The sequence below is a fragment of the Triticum aestivum genome, chromosome 7D (genome assembly GCF_018294505.1).
Source record: "Triticum aestivum cultivar Chinese Spring chromosome 7D, IWGSC CS RefSeq v2.1, whole genome shotgun sequence".
Classification (NCBI taxonomy): domain Eukaryota; kingdom Viridiplantae; phylum Streptophyta; class Magnoliopsida; order Poales; family Poaceae; genus Triticum; species Triticum aestivum.
Window position 1 is genome coordinate 633,938,937 of NC_057814.1, and position 14,589 is coordinate 633,953,525.

The window sequence follows — 14,589 nt, forward strand, 5'->3', positions numbered from 1 at the left end:
GAGAGGGAGACCTATAGGTTTGGTGGATATTTAAGACAGACAACAAAGATATATATATGTTATGTGTCTAAATATAAAAAGCTAACCTACGCACATGTGGGTGCCTATACGTACATGGAATCCAATCCGGCAACTAAGTCCACACGGATATACATATTGCATGCATGACATCATGCTGATGCCACTGAACAAATATTACCCGGCAGTCATGTCTGTTGCTTCTAATTTTCTTGAAGCCACTGTATATCATGCATCCAATAAATCGCTGTGGGCAACAGCCTAAGTGGAATAAGGAACACACGCTGAAAAAAAAAGGAGTCCGGAGGGACTTCGTGTATGTTTTCTTTTTCTTTTGAATACACACTGATGGGACCGGGCTTAAATAAATACATGCATCATAAGCACGTCCACCCCAATCACCCGATGCATGAAGCATATTTTCTTATCATATCAATCAGACTGAGATCAATGCACATAGAACTTAATATGTGCAGGATACAAACATACATATTGCAGAAATTAGGGCCTCTTTTAACTTGCATTACTAATATAATTAATAAGCGGAAAAGCAAAGAACTACAATTTGATATCAACTCAAATTCTATATGGTTATATTTGAAACGTAAAGAAAATTTAATTTCAAACGTATTCTAAATGGTTGAATTTGTAAAAAAAGATGCAACGCATCCAATTGACAATTTATTTTCATGAATTTATTGTTGGATGTAAAGTTATATTTGAAACATAAAGTTAGATGTTAGCGAAAATTTCTGATCAAACTTCCATAGCAAGAATATATTATGTATTCCCAAAATGCTTAATCTTAGGAAACAGATGGAAATGTATCTTCGAAATGTAAAGTGAATTATTAGGAAATTTCGATAATCCAAAATTGTAACGAAAAAGGAGTTGGAAAGTCCGTACAAAAGAGAAGCATGCTGCTCGACACAAGCAAAAACATGATTGTTAAATATAGAAGATTAATACTAAAAAAGGCCCACACCATGCAAGCAAACCAAATTATAGCAGAATATAGAAGATATAAATCAAAAGTATTATAAAATTATGCAGCAAGAATAGATTACGTATGGACATGTTAAGATGCGTTTTATCCATGCATTACAGAGAAACCCATGTCAACTGTAATAAGGTTTTTACATACCCATAAAAAAGGTTTTTCACATGTGTAGAACAATGTGACTGATAACAAAACTATGAGAGAGAGAGAGAGAGAGAGAGAGAGAGAGAGAGAGAGAGAGAGAGAGAGAGAGAGAGAGAGAGAGAAAGACAGAGAGAGAGAGAGAGACGATCAAACTGCACTGGACACTAGAAGATAATAATGCATGAAAAAAATTTGTGGGATGTTGTTTCTCGGAAATAAAAAACACACGCGCTCAATATTTACATAGCAGCTAGCCACTGTCTTTTAATTTAGTTTCTGATGGAAAGATAGGCACAAAAGAATGATTGAAAACCGCAAGTGAAAGCTAAAGTAGAACGAAACTTCATATTTATTTATTTATTATACAATGATGAGCTAAGATACTATCCACAACGTTTCCTTTGACATTAAAATATCGTAATCGTTACCTGGAAACCCATCCAAATAATGATTTTTTAACTAGAGCTCAATAAATGTTTCACAAGATATACATATTGCTAAAACTATTATTATATATTGGACGATATATCAATGGTGTTATATAATCAAATCAAATTAAAATTATTTGTCTTGCGCAAATATTTTGCTAAGATATAACAAAATATTCACATGGTATATTTAGGCTACAAGTTTTTTATAAAACAATAAAATGTTTATAGACCAATATAATAATACAATAAATTTGCGATAGCACAAACTTAAAACATATAAATCTAGCCGCGCAAATGCGCGGGCTGCACTGCTAGTTCACTAGTGAAAACAGAAGCGACTGCTAAACCGAATTATACACTGAACCAAAGCCAAATACTCTAGTGAAAACAGAGTGCCGGCTAAACTAAAGCCACATACAATGCTAGCTTAACAGAAACTAGACTCGGAAGGCGAGACCCCACTAGTAGAAAACGGGCCATTAGCCCCGGTTCCAGAGGCCCTTTAGCCCCAGTTCTGAAACCGGGACTAAAGGGTCAGGACTAAAGCCCAAAACCTTTAGTTCCGGTTCACTTACGAACCGGGACAGAAGGGGCTCCTCGTGGCCTCTGCGGGGTGCCCAGGCAGGAGGACCTTTAGTCCCGGTTGGTGGTACCAACCGGGACCAAAAGGAATCCACGCGTCAACATCTCGGGGGGGGGGGGGGGGTTGGAGGGTTAATTTAAGGGTTTCATATTATGTTAGCTAGCTAATAGAGAGAAGTGTCCTCTCTTTCTTCATGCTTGGTCGACGCTAGATACTATACATATAGAGAAAACTCGTCACGCTAGCTAGTAAGCAAATTAAGGAACCATTAATTACACAAGATCGTCATGAACATATACAAAGAGGAGTGACCTCTCTTTCTCCGAGATATTGGTCGAACAACTAGTTTTTGTATATCTATCCGACGCTGCTAGCTACATATATACAATATAAGATCTCTTACAATCCCAAACATCTCATGTCTATATCAATTTCCACATTGTATTCTCCGGCTTTATGTATGACGTGGTCAAGAAAGAATCCCGCCAATTCCTCTTGAATTGCTCGTATGCGATCATGTGGTAGGAGTTCATCCCGCATCTGCCAGATCTAATTTGAAGAAGGGGGTCAATACATATATATGAATGTGTTGGGGAACATAGTAATTTCAAAAATTTCCTACGCACACGCAAGATCATGGTGATGCATAGCAACGAGAGGGGAGAGTGTCGTCTACGTACCCTCGTAGACCATAAGCGGAAGCGTTATGACAACGTGGTTGATGTAGTCGTACGTCTTCACGATCTGACCGATCCAAGTACCGAACACACGGCACCTCTGAGTTCTGCACACGTTCAGCTCGATGACGTCCCACGAACTCCGATCCAGCAGAGCTTTGCGGGAGAGTTCCGTCAGCACGACGGCGTGATGACGGTGTTGATGATGCTACCGACGCAGGGCGTCGCCTAAGCACCGCTACGATATTACCGAGGTGGAATATGGTGGAGGGGGGCACCACACACGGCTAAGAGATCAATGATCAATTGTTGTGTCTCCAAGGGGTGCCCCCCTCCCCGTATATAAAGGAGTGGAGGAGGGGGAGGGCCGGTTCTCTCTATGGCGCGCCCTAGGGGAGTCCTACTCCCACCGGGAGTAGGATTCCCCCTTTCCTAGTAGAACTAGGAGCCCTTCCAAGTAGTAGGAGTAGGAGAGAAAGAAAGGGAAAAGAGAAGAGAAGGAAGGAGGGGGCGCCGCCCCTCCCCTAGTCCAATTCGAACTAAGCCTTCGGGGGGCGCGGAGCCTCCCCTCTCTCCTTCCCCTAAAGCCCAATAAGGCCCATATACTCCCCGGCGAATTCCCGTAACTCTCCGGTACTCCGAAAAATACCCGAATCACTCGGAACCTTTCCGATGTCCGAATATAGTCGTCCAATATATCGATTTTTACGTCTCGACCATTTCGAGACTCCTCGTCATGTCCCCGATCTCATCCGGGACTCCGAACTACCTTTGGTACATCAAAACACATAAACTCATAATACAAATCGTCACCGAACGTTAAGCGTGCGGACCCTACGGGTTCGAGAACTATGTAGACATGACCGAGACACGTCTCCGGTCAATGACCAATAGCGGAACCTGGATGCTCATATTGGCTCCTACATATTCTACGAAGATCTTTATCGGTCAAACCGCATAACAACATACGTTGTTCCCTTTGTCATCGGTATGTTACTTGCCCGAGATTCGATCGTCGGTATCTCAATACCTAGTTCAATCTCGTTACCGGCAAGTCTCTTTACTCATTCCGTAATGCATCATCCCGCAACTAACTCATTAGTCACATTGCTTGCAAGGCTTATAGTGATGTGCATTACCGAGAGGGCCCAGAGATACCTCTCCGACAATCGGAGTGACAAATCCTAATCTCGATCTATGCCAACTCAACAAGTACCATCGGAGACACCTGTAGAGCACCTTTATAATCACCCAGTTACGTTGTGACGTTTGGTAGCACACAAAGTGTTCCTCCGGTAATCGGGAGTTGCATAATCTCATAGTCATAGGAACATGTATAAGTCATGAAGAAAGCAATAGCAGTAAACTAAACGATCAAGTGCTAAGCTAACGGAATGGGTCAAGTCAATCACATCATTCTCCTAATGATGTGATCCCGTTAATCAAATGACAACTCATGTCTATGGCTAGGAAACTTAACCATCTTTGATTCAACGAGCTAGTCAAGTAGAGGCATACTAGTGACACTCTGTTTGTCTATGTATTCACACATGTACTAAGTTTCCGGTTAATACAATTCTAGCATGAATAATAAACATTTATCATGAAATAAGGAAATAAATAATAACTTTATTAGTGCCTCTAGGGCATATATCCTTCAGTCTCCCACTTGCACTAGAGTCAATAATCTAGTTCACATCGCCATGTGATTAAACACCAATAGTTCACATCACCATGTGATTAACACCCATAGTTCACATCATCATGTGACCAACACCCAAAGGGTTTACTAGAGTCAATAATCTAGTTCATATTGCTATGTGATTAACACCCAAAGAGTACTAAGGTGTGATCATGTTTTTCTTGTGAGAGAAGTTTAGTCAACGGGTCTGCCACATTCAGATCCGTATGTATTTTGCAAATTTCTATGTCAACAATGCTCTGCACGGAGCTACTCTAGCTAATTGTTCCCACTTTCAATATGTATCCAGATGGAGACTTAGAGTCATCTGGATCAGTGTCAAAACTTGCATCGACGTAACCCTTTACGACGAACCTTTTGTCACCTCCATAATCGAGAAACATAATCTTATTCCACTAAGGATAATTTTGACCGCTGTTCAGTGATCTACTCCTAGATGACTATTGTACTCCCTAAATTCAGTGTAGGGTATACAATAGATCTGGTACACAACATGGCATACTTTATAGAACCTATGGCTGAGGCATAGGGAATGACTTTCATTCTCTTTCTATCTTCTGCCGAGTCGGGATTTGAGTCTTACTCAATTTCACACCTTGTAATACAAGCAAGAACTCTTTCTTTGACTGTTCCATTTTGAACTATTTCAAAATCTTGTCAAGGTATGTACTCATTGAAAAAACTTATCAAGCGTCTTGATCTATCTCTATAGATCTTGATGCTCAATATGTAAGCAGCTTCACCGAGGTCTTTCTTGAAAAACTCCTTTCAAACACTCCTTTATGCTTTCCAGAAAATTCTACATTATTTCCGATCAACAATATGTCATTCACATATACTTATTAGAAATGCTGTAGTGCTCCCACTCACTTTCTTGTAAATACAAGCTTCACCACAAGTCTGTATAAAATTATATGCTTTGATCAACTCATCAAAGCGTATATTCCAACTCCGAGATGCTTGCACCAGTCCATAGATGGATCGTTGGAGCTTTACACACTTTGTTAGCACCTTTAGGATCGACAAAACCTTCTGGTTGCATCATATACAACTCTTCTTTAAGAAATCCATTAAGGAATGCAGTTTTGACATCCATTTGCCAGATTTCATCAAATATGGCAATTGCTAACATGATTCGGACAGACTTAAGCATCGCTACGAGTGAGAAAATCTCATCGTAGTCAACTCCTTGAACTTGTCGAAAACCTTTTGCAACAAGTCGAGCTTTGTAGATAGTAACACTACTATCAGCGTACGTATTCCTCTTGTAGATCCATTTATTCTCAATGGCTTGCCGATCATCGGGCAAGTCAACCAAAGTCCATACTTTGTTCCCTACATGGATCCCATTTCAGATTTCATGGCCTTAAACCATTTTGCGGAATCTGGGCTCATCATCGCTTCCTCATAATTCGTAGGTTCGTCATGGTCAAGTAACATGACCTCCAGAACAGGATTACTGTACCACTCTGGTGCGGACCGTACTCTGGTTGACCTACGAGGTTCGGTAGTAACTTGATCTGAAGTTTCATGATCATCATCATTAATCTTCCTCACTAATTGGTGTAGGCATCACTGGAACTGATTTCTGTGATGAACTATTTTCCAATTCGGGAGAAGGTACAATTACCTCATCAAGTTCTACTTTCCTCCCACTCACTTCTTTCGAGAGAAACTCCTTCTCTAGAAAGGATTCATCCATAGCAACGAATATTTTTCCTTTGGATATGTGATTACAAGGTGTACCCAACAGTCTCCTTTGGGTATCCTATGAAGACGCATTTCTCCAATTTGGGTTCGAGCTTATCAGGTTGAAACCTTTTCACATAAGCATTGCAACTCCAAACTTTAAGAAACGACAACTTTGGTTTCTTGCCAAACCACAATTCATGTAGTATCGTCTCAACGGATTTAGATGGTGCCCTATTTAACGTGAATGCAGCTGTCTCTAATGCATAACCCCAAAATGATAGTTATAAATCGGTAAGAGACATCATAGATTGCACCATATCTAATAAAGTACGGTTACGATGTTCGGACACACCATTATGCTGTGGTGTTCCAGGTGGAGTCAGTTGCGAAACTATTCCGCATTGTTTCAAATGAAGACCAAACTCGTAACTCAAATATTCTCCTCCACGATCAGATCGTAGAAACTTTATTTTCTTGTTACGACGATTTTCCACTTCACTCTGAAATTATTTGAACTTTTCAAATGTTTCAGATTTATGTTTCATCAAGTAGATATACCCATATCTGCTCAGATCATGTGTGAAGGTCAGAAAATAACGATACCTGCCGCGGGCCTCAATACTCATCGGACTGCATACATCAGTATGTATTATTTCCAACAAGTCTGTTGCTCGCTCCATTGTTCCGGAGAACGGAGTCTTAGTCATCTTGCCCATGAGGCATGGTTCGCAAGCATCAACTGATTCATAATCAATTGATTCCAAAAGCCCATCAACATGGATTTTCTTCATGCGCTTTACACCAATATGACCTAAACGGCAGTGCCACAAATAAGTTGCACTATCATTATTAACTTTGCATCTTTTGGCTTCAATATTATGAATATGTGTATCACTGCAATCGAGATCCAACAAACCATTTTCATTGGGTGTATGACCATAGAAGGTTTTATTCATGTAAATAAAACAACAATTATTCTCTAACTTAAATGAATAACCGTATTGCAATAAACATGATCAAATCATATTCATGCTCAACGCAAACACCAAATAACATTTATTTAGGTTCAACACTAATCCCGAAAGTATAGGGAGTGTGCGATGATGATCATCAATCTTGGAACTAATTCCAACACACATCATCACTTCACCCTTAACTAGTTTCTGTTCATTCTGCAACTCCCGTTTCGAGTTACTACTTTTAGCAACTGAACCAGTATCAAATACCGAGGGGTTGCTATAAACACTACTAAAGTATACATCAATAACATGTATATCAAATATACCTTTGTTCACTTTGCCATCCTTCTTATCCGCCAATTACTTGGGGTAGTTCCGCTTCCAGTGACCAGTTCCTTTGCAGTAGAAGCACTTAGTCTCAGGCTTAGGTCCAGACTTGGGCTTCTTCACTTGAGCAGCAACTTGCTTGCCGTTCTTCTTGAAGTTCCCCTTCTTCCCTTTGCCCCTTTTCTTGAAACTAGTGGTCTTGTCAACCATCAACACTTGATGTTTTTCTAGATTTCTACCTTCGCCGATTTTAGCATCGCGAAGAGCTTGGGAATTGTTTTCGTCATCCCTTGCATATTATAGTTCATCACGAAGTTCTATTAACTTGATGATAGTGACTAGAGAACTTTGTCAATTACTATCTTATCTGGAAGATTAACTCCCACTTGATTCAAGCAATTGTAGTACCCAGAATATCTGTGCACATGCTCACTGGTTGAGCTATTCTCCTCCATCTTTTAGCTATAGAACTTGTTGGAGACTTCATATCTCTCAACTCGGGTATTTGCTTGAAATATTAACTTCAACTCCTGGAACATCTCATATGGTCCATGACGTTCAAAACGTCTTTGAAGTCCCAATTCTAAGCCGTTAAGCATGGTGCACTAAACTATCAAGTAGTCATCATATTGAGCTAGCCAAACGTTCATAACGTCTGTATCTGCTCCTGGAATCGGTCTGTCACCTAGCGGTGCATCAAGGACATAATTCTTCTGTGCAGAAATGAGGATAAACCTCAGATCACGGACCCGGTCCGCATCATTGCTACTATTATCTTTCAATTTAGTTTTCTCTAGGAACATATATAAAACATAGGGAAGCAACAACGCGAGCTATTGATCTATAACATTATTTGCAAAAAATTATCAGGACTAAGTTCATGATAAATTAAAGTTCAATTAATCATATTACTTAAGAACTCCCACTTAGATAGACATCCCTCTAATCATCTAAGTGATCACGCGATCCAAATCAACTAAACCATGTCCGATCATCACGTGAGATGGAGTAGTTTTCAATGGTGAACATCACTATGTTGATCATATCTACTATATGATTCATGCTCGACCTTTTGGTCTCCAGTGTTCCGAGGCCATATCTGCATATGCTAGGCTCGTCAAGTTTAACCCGAGTATTCCTGCATGTGCAAAACTGGCTTACACCCGTTGTATGTGAACGTAGAGCTTATCACACCCGATCATCACGTGGTGTCTCGGCACGAAGAACTGTCGCAACGATGCATACTCAGGGAGAACACTTATACCTTGAAATTTTAGTAAGTGATCATCTTATAAAGCTACCGCCGAACTAAGAAAAATAAGATGTATAAAAGATAAACATCACATGCGGTCAAAATATGTGACATGATATGGCCATCATCATCTTGTGTCTTTGATCTCCATCTCCAAAGCATCGTCATGATCTCCATCGTCACCGGCATGACACCATGATCTCCATCATCTTGATCTATATCAATGTGTCGTCACATGGTCGTCTCGCCAACTATTGCTCTTGCAACTATTGCTATCGCATAGCGATAAAGTAAAGCAATTATTTGGCGCTTGCTTCTTATGCAATAAAGAGACAGCCATAAGGCTTCTGCCAGTTGCCGATAACTTCAAAAAAACATGATCATCTCATACAATAAATATAGCATCATGCCTTGACCATATCACATCACAACATGCCCTGCAAAAACAAGTTAGACGTCCTCTACTTTGTTGTTGCAAGTTTTACGTGGCTGCTACAGGCTTAGCAAGAACCGTTCTTACCTACGCATCAAAACCACACCAATTTTTCGTCAAGTATGTGCTGTTTTAACCTTCAACAAGGACCGGGCGTAGCCACACTCGATTCAACTAAAGTTGGAGAAACTGACACCCGCCAGCCACCTGTGTGCGAAGCACGTCGGTAGAACCAGTCTCGCGTAAGCGTACGCGTAATGTCGGTCCGGGCCGCTTAATCCAACAATACCGCCAAATCAAAGTATGACATGCTGGTAAGCAGTATGACTAGTATCGCCCATAACTCACTTGTGTTCTACTCGTACACATAACATCTACGCATAAACCTGGCTCGGATGCCACTGTTGGGGAACGTAGTAATTTCAAAAAAATTCCTACGCACACGCAAGATCATGGTGATGCATAGCAACGAGAGGGGAGAGTGTCGTCTATGTACCCTCGTATGATGATGCTACCGACGCAGGGCTTCGCCTAAGCACCGCTACAATATTACCGAGGTGGAATATGGTGGAGGGGGGCACCGCACACGGCTAAGAGATCAATGATCAATTGTTGTGTCTCCAAGGGGTGCCCCCTCCCCGTATATAAAGGAGTGGAGGAGGGGGAGGGCCGGCTCTCTCTATGGTGCGCCCTAGGGGAGTCCTACTCCCACCGGGAGTAGGATTCCCCCTTTCCTAGTAGAACTAGGAGCCCTTCCAAGTAGTAGGAGTAGGAGAGAAGGAAAGGGAAAAGAGAAGAGAAGGAAGGAGGGGGCACCGTCCCTCCCCCTAGTCCAATTCGGACTAAGCCTTGGGGGGCGCGCAGCCTCCCCTCTCTCTTTCCCCTAAAGCCCAATAAGGCCCATATACTCCCCGGCGAATTCCCGTAACTCTCCGGTACTCCGAAAAATACCCGAATCACTCGGAACCTTTCCGATGTCCGAATATAGTCGTCCAATATATCGATCTTTACGACTCGACCATTTCGAGACTCCTCGTCATGTCCCCGATCTCATCCGGGACTCCGAACTACCTTCGGTACATCAAAACACATAAATTCATAATACAAATCGTCACCGAACGTTAAGCGTGCGGACCCTACGGGTTCGAGAACTATGTAGACATGACCGAGACACGTCTCCGGTCAATAACCAATAGCGGAACCTGGATGCTCATATTGGCTCCTACATATTCTACGAAGATCTTTATCGGTCAAACCGCATAACAACATACGTTGTTTCCTTTGTCATCGGTATGTTACTTGCCCGAGATTCGATCGTCGGTATCTCAATACCTAGTTCAATCTCGTTACCGACAAGTCTCTTTACTCGTTCCGTAATGCATCATCCCGTAACTAACTCATTAGTCACATTGCTTGCAAGGCTTATAGTGATGTGCATTACCGAGAGGGCCCAGAGATACTCTCCGACAATCGGAGTGACAAATCCTAATCTCGATCTATGCCAACTCAACAAACACCATCGGAGACACCTGTAGAGCACCTTTATAATCACCCAGTTACGTTGTGACGTTTGGTAGCACAGAAAGTGTTCCTCCGGTAATCGGGAGTTGCATAATCTCATAGTCATAGGAACATGTATAAGTCATGAAGAAAGCAATAGCAGTAAACTAAAACGATCAAGTGCTAAGCTAACGGAATGGGTCAAGTCAATCACATCATTCTCCTAATGATGTGATCCCGTTAATCAAATGACAACTCATGTCTATTGCTAGGAAGCTTAACCATCTTTGATTCAACGAGCTAGTCAAGTAGAGGCATACTAGTGACACTCTGTTTGTCTATGTATTCACACATGTACTAAGTTTCCGGTTAATACAATTCTAGCATGAATAATAAACATTTATCATGAAATAAGGAAATAAATAATAAGTTTATTATTGCCTCTAGGGCATATTTCCTTCAGAATGAAACTCAACACAAAAGATTGTAATAAAATAAAATTGTGAATATTATTTCTTACGCCCTTCATATTGTTTTTTAGAGTATCCCCGCTTAGAGGCCATCGCGTTGTAGACAAACTCGCAAACGTAGTATCCACAAAAATCATTCCCGGCTTCCTGCCACATGCACTTTACGAGAAATAGAGTTCAATCAAACTGATAATCAAGCATGATAAATGGTATTGATGAAACTATAATCAATGGGAGATGCGCGAAACTAGCTAGTAGTTCTTACTTTCGGGTGTGCAAATTGCAGCTCCCTCGGCAGTCCTGGAACAATTGCGGTGAAATCTTTCCAAACCCTGCCAGACAAAAAAAATAATTACTTGATATCAGGAAATGAACAAAGTTGCCGATATGGTGCGATAATGATCGATTGAACTTACTTCTGGAGCATTTCATTCATGTCCACATAGTCCTGGGGATCTTTTTGTCTGGAGAACAAGACAAGTACTACTCCCCACTCAACCTTAGTCTCTAGCAGAATAAAGTGGAAGCTGCGCACGCATGCATAACTCATCAGTTACACTACTATAACCTCGAGTAAGGGAAACCGAATATGCACAAGATAGTAACACTCACTTGAAGTTGTAAGGAAAGAGTATTTTCTCTTTGTTTGATTTTTAAGCAACGACTGTAGCAAGTTGTCCTCGGTATCTGTGACTCTGTGTTTAACCGTCCATTCATGTATGATATTTGGGTTAATCAACCCAATGTCATAGATTTGTGCTTTTCTCCATTCGACGATCTTCAATCTGCATAATATAGTGAGGATATTAATATATACATGCAATGAAAGAGCTAAGCTATATATAGAGACTTAACTAAAGTAGTACTTACAGACAGTAGCAAGTCAGGAGTGTTTTGTCGAGGGCCTTTTGATTCTATAACTAGAATAACTCGTCAAATTCAACAGACAACAGATCAGTTCCAACAAGGTCATGCTCCTCTTTAATTCTCAGCGTCAAAGTATCCTTACCAGACTCGCTGCAGGTTTTCATGTACCATTGATGGAATCTTCGCATCATCGTTGTTAGAGGAGGATGATCAGGTTTGACGAGAGGCTGCCCGTACAGGTATCTGAATTCGTCCACCTCCATTGTTTCAAACTCTCCATCATCGCTCAGGTAATCAGCGGGATTGGCACCGGACACCATCCCCGGATGATTAGCGACTATATTGCTAGATACCTTGAGCGGGGGGCACGATTGGTTCGCCAGTTCGCCGAGCTGGGGAATTTTTTTCCCAGTTCTTCATTCTGCTAACCTTGCATCACTGCAAGTACTTCCCGACCGCTCCGCTTCTTTATATGTCCTTTCAATAATGCGCTCATAGTTGGATTGCGACGGAGGCAGTGGTGGTCGCTTCAGGGCATCGATAGTGCGCTTCAGTTTCACTGGATCTATCGTCTCCTTTTGAGGTGGAGGTTTCTTTGCAAAAAAGTCACTCACTTCGGCAGCACAGATTTTGTCGTTTTCCTTGTCGGTCCTCTCATATGGTAAATTTTCCAGAGGCTTGAGAGAGGGACTGTATCTGAATTGCCTTCCGCCTCTGCTTGTACTGCTAGCCGCCGAAGCGGCGGCGTCTCTCTTTCGTCATTGCTGAAGAGGCGGAGAAGGAGGCGGAGTGCTCCGACGCGCCGGAGGAGTCGGAACGGCGGCGGCTCTCTTGCACCGTTGCTGACGAGGCGGAGGAGGCGAAGTGCTCAGACATGCCGGAGGAGGCGGAGTGCCCTCACGCGCTGGAGGAGGCGGAGTGCCCTGATCACTCGCCGGAGGAGGAGGAGGAGTAGGAGGTGGAGTGCCCTAATTCGCCGGAGGAGGAGGAGGAGGAGGAGGAGGAGGCGTCCAGTTTGGAAGCTTGATCTACTCCTTCCTCCATAGACATGTACTCCTCAAAGCATAGGGAAGCTGATTCTCCCTTTCACCTGTAGGGTGGTCAAGTTCCAGCTCCTCAAATCCCTCCATTATTTCATCCACCATCACAACAACATAGCCATATGGAATCGGACAACAGTGAAAAGTTCCGTCAGCGTGAGGAGGTGCAACAGAGCTGACAACTGCCTTCAAAGTGAGGTTCTTGCATTTCGTCATTAGCTCGCAATGTTGAGCCTCTGTGATAGTATCCACGGGGTAGCGACGAGCCGTGAATTCAGGCTGAACTAGCTCCGTGGAAGCCACGCTGCTTCTCCGCCCAGTTAAAAGAGCTACGAACAAAAGGCATGTCAAGGGAAAAGCAAAACAGAAGTAACGACCATTTAGATATAGGCCGTGCAGAATGGAGGCTTTAGAGTCTACGCGCGACCTCATATGCACCCTCGTGAACGGAAAAGTAGAAAACAATAGTGAAAGAAATAAAAAACTGATTTTTTAAACAAGCATTGATGAATTCTTAACATGCGAGCAATTTTTTATTAAAAAACAACACATTACTGAACTCATGCCCCCCTTGAGCTGATGCACCAGATCGTCCACCTTGTTGAAGTCTACCACGGGCTGGTTCCTGGGTATCGCAAAGCAGAGCCGACGAAATCAGTACCCAAGATGAGATGACGAAAGCGGATGGAAAGAAGGGGGTCCTAGGGGCGGACAGCAGGCCGGCGATGTCGTTGAGGATCCTGTTGGCATTGGTGATGAAGAGATTGATGACCTTGGCGACGAAGCCTGGTGCTGAGCTACCATCCTCGTCAATCGACTGCAAGTACTGGTAATACTCGTCCACCATACCCTAGATGGATCACTTCACGAGAAGCTAAAGGCATAGTCGGCCAGCAACCACACGGGTCTAGTAGGGGGTGAGAGTGGACTGACCATGGCGAACATGGATGTGACAAGGGTGTTCAGCTGGGCCCTGAGTGCGACAGCTGCCATGGCGATCGATGGGGGTTGAGGAGAAGGTGCTGAAGTGATCTGAAGTTGTGGTGGCTGCGGCGGAGTTGTCGAGGAAGAGTGGAGGAAGCTTGCGGACAGAGCCCCTTACATGCCCGGACGCACGATGCTATCCGCGCGAAGACATGTGGCCGGGAGTGCTCCCTTTAACTGTATACTAGTGGCTCGGCCGGGAGCCATTAAGGAGCTAGACGTTGTCGACACCGGATGCAGCGAGATGGGCACCCGGTCAAGGCTCGTTGGATGGGTCCTCCCCTGGCCATTGATGGTCGGCATCTCTCTAAAAAGAAACAACCTGGAGATGTGGAAATACGAACAAGAAGTATAGTGGTGGCTGACTGAGATTGTCTTAAGGATTGATCGAGGGCATCCAGAAGAATGACGAAAATGATACTGTGTTTGTGTTGCTCGTCTCGTCTCGACGCGACGCGCTCGTGTTTGAGGACAACATGACAAAGAAGAGACGGAACGTAATTGTATATC

The 14,589-nt window shown here is 42.8% G+C and overlaps 1 pseudogene; it reads right to left on the reverse strand.

The window, feature by feature from the left end:
- Positions 1–11,688: 11,688 nt before the first annotated feature.
- Positions 11,689–14,286, reverse strand: LOC123171486 (histidine-containing phosphotransfer protein 2-like; annotated as a pseudogene).
- Positions 14,287–14,589: the final 303 nt, after the last annotated feature.